The sequence below is a fragment of the Vicugna pacos genome, chromosome 14, assembly GCF_048564905.1.
Source record: "Vicugna pacos chromosome 14, VicPac4, whole genome shotgun sequence".
Taxonomy (NCBI): domain Eukaryota; kingdom Metazoa; phylum Chordata; class Mammalia; order Artiodactyla; family Camelidae; genus Vicugna; species Vicugna pacos.
In genome coordinates this window covers 11758973-11764786 of record NC_133000.1, presented here as the reverse complement: position 1 = coordinate 11764786, position 5814 = coordinate 11758973, and positions in this window count along the sequence as shown.

Genomic DNA, 5814 nt, shown 5'->3' with positions numbered 1-5814 from the left:
GATAGTTTATATGTTTTATTTAATGCTTGGATAAGCGTTAATTTTGTGTGTGTCCTCGAGCTAATATGAAGAACATTTTGTATGAATTTAGTTGAAACTCAGTATCTACTACTGATTGCTCATTCCTTTAAATAATACCTCATGTGAAAGTTAGGACCAATACTTGAAACAGACTATTTCTGCCTTTAATTATCTTCAAATGTTACCTCATAGTTAATCTTATGCCTGTTCCTAGAAGGTGTTATTTGTCCATTTTTAGTCTATACTCATAAAACCTTTTAAAAATTATATTGTATCACTTATATATGTATATATGTTGTTGACCATTCCCTCAGAAGTAAGTTACCAAGTGGGGACTCTTTCCATAGCGCTGCTGCTGCGAGGCTCGCTTCCACTGCCCTGTGAGCCTCTTCTCATCATAGCGAAGGAACCGTATCCTCTTTGCCATCTAGGTGTATTCCTGGCGTCCTGCACAAAGGTTTATGTAAAAATGAAGAGAGCATTTTTGGAGCTCTTGCAGTAAGCACTGGGGAGTGGCTTTAGGGATCTCACAACCCTATCAGACAAGTGCTAGCAACTAACCAGGTGAAGAAGCCAAGATGTGAGCCACACAGTGAGTTAAATTTTAACCGAATGCTGACTAGCAATACCAGGCTGCTTGTACTACTGAGGCCATGACCGTGCACGGGAGGGAGGTGGGCACCTTCCTGCCTGAGGGAGTCCAGGAAGATTTCTCAGTGACATTCAAGTCTCACTCAGAATTAGCATCCTTTATAAAGGCACAGAGTGCGACAGGCTAGGGTAGTAATGTAAGCATACAGCTGGATGGAGCTGAATGAAGTTTATAGTTTGAGTGAATGTCAAAAGCAAGGGAGGGACCTGAAGTGAACGAGCTTGTGAACCATGCGGAAGAGCGCGGCGTTTCCTTTGTGGTCAGCAATTTGGAAAGTTACTAGAAAGCGCTTGGCTGAAGTCACTTAAGCTGCAGCATGTGGGTTGGATTAGAGATGGTAACCCGTGTGGTTATTGCAGAAATCCCAAAATGCAGGTGATGAAGACTGGCATTATGTGCAGGGAATGGAAGTGACCTCTCCAGTCTCTTTCCTTAATGGCCTGTGGTTTATATTATACAGGATTTGCAAACAGTCAATTCATACGATTGATGAAACTTCATTTTAAGCCTTACCACTCGATTTCCTAGATGGGTTTAGTCTGTGTATTTGTAAAATAAGTGTCACAGAATTTTAGAAAAGACTACACCAAATCAAATTTAACAAGCCTTTGTAGTTTTTAAAGGAGACACAGTAGTAGTAAACAATGTCTAATTTGGGTCAGTTAAAAGATTAAGTATTGGACAGTATTGAGAAGGATGATGTATTAACGTATCCCCAAGGCCCTTGTACTCAGGAAGTTCATTACAATAAGGACAAGTTTTTAACTTAAATTTTAACTTATGCCCAGTAAAATTGCATGGCAGAAGTTAAAAGTCATTAGTGTCTTTAACTCCTAATTAGTGAGGAGGGAAAATGGAATAAGGAGAATCATCCAGGATGTCATAGTGGCTTATGGTAAAAAAAGAACATGAGAACGAATGTATGTGACTGAAGCATTGTGCTGTACACCAGAAATTGACACAACATTGTAAACTGACTATACTTCGATAAAAAAAATTAATTAATTAATTAATTTAACTAAAGAAAAGTAAAATCATCCAGGAGAAGGCACGGAAAAGTGGAAGAAACAAGCACACAGGGAGATGTGAGCCCGACTTGTCTGTGTGTTCGTGTGAATGGAAAGGAAGCCACAGCCTCAGAAGGCTTTTCAGGCTGGTTCAACTGAACAAACTCTTCCAAGAAAACGGAGAAAGAAACACTCCTCAACTCATTCTTACAGGCCATTATAACCCTGATACCAAAACTCAGGCAAGAATAGTATGAGAAAAAAATTTGCAAGTCAACGTTATTCAAGAAAACAGTAAAACATCATTAAACAAAATATTAGCTACATATATAGTTTGTTCTTAAAAAGATGGTATACCATGATCAAGTTGGGCTTATGTGAGAAGTGTGAGGATAAAACACTAAGAAGTCTAAAAGTGCAATTCATCACATTAGCAAATGGAGAAAAAAACGTTTTCTTGGTCTCTGTATAAAAAACATTCGACCAAATTTAACCGCTATAATGTTTAAAACACACACTTAGTGAACTAGGAAAGCAAGGAAACTTGAAAGGAAATACATAAAAGTGTGGCACACCTTATTTTTAATTATGAAATTTAGAACTATCCCATAAAATCAGAGACTGATCAAATAAAATATATTTCAGCCTTGCACTAGCATCCTAGCTAGCGCAGTAAGACACAAAAAGTAAAAGGTGTAATATGTGATATTCTAGACACAGTGAAGAGATCAGTGGTTGCTCGAGACTGGGGCCTGGGCAGGGAAGGATGGGCGAGTAGAGCACAGAGGATCTTCAGAGCAGTGGAAATACCCTGTTTGATATATACTACATTGAGGGGTACATGGCATCACACACTTGTTCAAAACCACAGAATATGAAACACCGAGAGTGAACCCTAAGGTGAGCTGTGGACGCTGGGTGACCATGATGTGTCAGTGTCGGTTCGTCAGTTGTAGCAAATGCTCCATCTGGTGAAAGACGACAGTGGGGGAGCCTGTGCTTGTGTAGGGGCAGGGGGCCTCTGGGAACTCTCTGTGCCTTCCTCAGAACTGCTCTAAAAGAGTCTTCGAAAAAAGAGAGAGAAGAAAACAGTGATGTCACCCAGGAATAAATCCAATAAAATACAAGTAACAACTTCATAGAGAATTTGTTTTAACTTGATGAGAATAAGTAAAGAAAACCTATTTAAATGGAAGCTACATGGTTACAAATAATAGATAATTTAGGAGGCAGAGTTTCTCAATCTATGAATTCAATACAATTCCAATGAAAATCTCAACAGAGTTTTTAATAAGTTCTAAATCTTATTCTAAAATGTTATGTGAAAGAGCAAAGAATGACAAATAGCCAAAACATTTGTACTACCAAGACTTATAAAGCCATAGAAGGTAAGACAGTGTCGTACTGATGGAGGATAACCAAACTGATAACAGAGCATAATAGAGAACCCACGAACATCCCTTATATGAAAACAATTTATAACAGAGCTAGCCCGGCAGATCAGTTTGTTACATGTAAGATGCCATGATAACTGGTTATTTATGTGGAAGAAAATTAAAATGGACCCCTACCCAACACCATGCACAAAAAGCAGCTGTAGGTGGACTAACGACTTAATTCAAAGGGATAAAACTCTAAAAGCTTTCAAAGAAAATATCAGAGAGTATCTTTAAGACCATAGAAAGGGAAGAATTTTTAAATGAGGCACACCAAACACTAAACATTGACGCTTCATATATTTAATATCAAAGGCATCGTAGAAAAGGAGAAAAAATAAGCCACTACTGGGAGAATATATTTGCCACACGTGTAACTGTCAAGTCTATACAGATAAATACATAGATATGGATAAGTACATATAAAGACTACTCATAAATCAGTAAGAAAAAGATTTATAAAACAAAAGACATATGTGCGATTCACGGGGAAGAAAACACGTACTGTAAATAGCCATGTGAAAAGTATTCAGCTTCATTAAAATTCAGGGAAATCTAAATTCGGATTAAAATATATAAATTTAGATATCTAAAGTCAGAAATAATCAACACAATTATGGCTTGCGGTTATGGGGAGGTGGGGGTGAGATTTAGGGAAGAAAACTCAGAGCTTATGGTGTTGGTAATGTTTTAGTTGTGAGGTTGGGTGGTGTATTCATTGTCCATTTTATTCAATAAATACACACACATACACTATATATGTAATTGTACATATTATTGTAATAATAGTGTATGTGTCATTTCACATGTATCATCAAAATTTCCATAATAAAGATGTGCCTTCAATAGAATATTTTCTAACTGGCAGAGAATTTAGTTGGTGGGGTGGGCATTCAGGCAGAGACGTTTCGTCAAAAGGTAGTTGAAAATATGTGTTTGTAATTCTGGGTAGAGAGTTCTAGGCCAGAGTTTCAGTTTGGGGAGTTATCACTACAACCACCCTTACAGACCTGTGGGCAGAATTCATTGTTTAAAGTTGTGGACGTTCAAAAATTGGGTGAATGAGACTGAATAAGACAGAACGGACGATGTATACTAATGAAAAGTCAATGAAATCAGATCACCTCATCGTTTAAAGAAAAGGGAACATTTTCCTAAAGGAGAAGTGTCAAATGTCCTGTAACACATGTGTGCAGCTTAGCAAGAAATGATGGTGGGTGGCACCTGGCGAAAGAGTGTTCCTGAAACCAGAAGCTTAGGAAAGGAGAGAGGCCTGAGGCGAATGCGTTGTTCCAGGGTAGTGTTTGTGCTCTAAGACCAACAGTCAGGGAAGACTAAATACACATCTTTTGGGATAACATCCTGTCTGTCAAGAGAGGGAATAGAATTAGGGCTTTTACAAACACACCCGTCCTATACAGTAGAACACGGTTATTTTATCTGTTTTATATATAGTAGTGTGTATCTGCTAATCCCAAACTCCTAATTTATCCCTCCCTCTTACTATATTCAGTATCTTGTAATAACCTATAATGAAAGAGAATATGGAAAAGAATAGATATATATATATATATATATATGAATAACTGAATCAGTATGCTGTTCACCAGAAACTAACACAACGTTGTAAATCAACTATACATCAATTAAAAAACAAAAAAACAAAAACAAAAAAACCCCAAAGCTGCCCTCATTTCGGGACTTTCCCTAGTGGAGGAACTTGAAGTTTAGAAACACACAGAAAAACCTTCATCAGGAGTGCACACCGGCAATTCCCCGTCTGCTTTTTTCCCCTCTCCCTCGTGCCACCATGACGAGGGGGAGGAAATTCCGTTAATGTGGCCCACAGTGGTTTAAAGCAGAGGAGGAGGAGACATTTCACATGGGCTTCTGTCTCATTCGCCTCCGGAGGCTCCCGGTTAGGGACTCAGCTTGTCCTCGGTGTTCCTTGCTTGTTGAAATCACTCTTGCTCTCTAGGCTGAGATACTTGGAACATTTTGCAGGAAGAAGAAAAACAGTTGCATAGTCATCTTCCAAGGGGATGTATTTGTTGCAAGGGCCCTGGAGGCTCTTCCCAGAGGCCACCAGGGAACAATTATTGTTACTGTTGTTTTGAACCTTGCACCTCAGTGACTGGCGGTGCTGGCGTAAGCGGTGTTTGGCCGACGTTAAGGGGAAATGTATTTAGAAATTAGCTAAACCAGCACTGCCAAAACACTTTGTTTTTGTCTGATCTGGAAGGAAAGGGGCTTCCTGTTCCAGGCAAAGATTGTCTCTGAGTAGATGCAAGAAATGATGGAAGCAGGAAGCTTTTCTGTTGCTCATTCCCTGAGAGGTTAGTTCCAACATGAGATGACATGGTGGTCAAGTGGAGGCTGGGAGGAAACAGAATGGAATCTATGAATGATGGACAGTCCAGAACCAGGGAGGGACGTGCAAGTTTTCAAATTTGCAGCAAACTGGAGAAGCATTAGACAAGAGACAAAAAAGAATGTTTTGACATATCTAATTAATCACTGAGCAACCGTCTATTTGCTTGAAACAAACGGGAAAGATGATACTGGGAAAATTAACCCAACATTCCCACTTTAGAAAGAACTGCTGAGTCCTGAGGACTATAGCTCAGCTCCCATTCCTGGTAATAATCGTTACCATGTATCAGTGCTGGTCATTATGATACAGAAAAATGGGGCACAA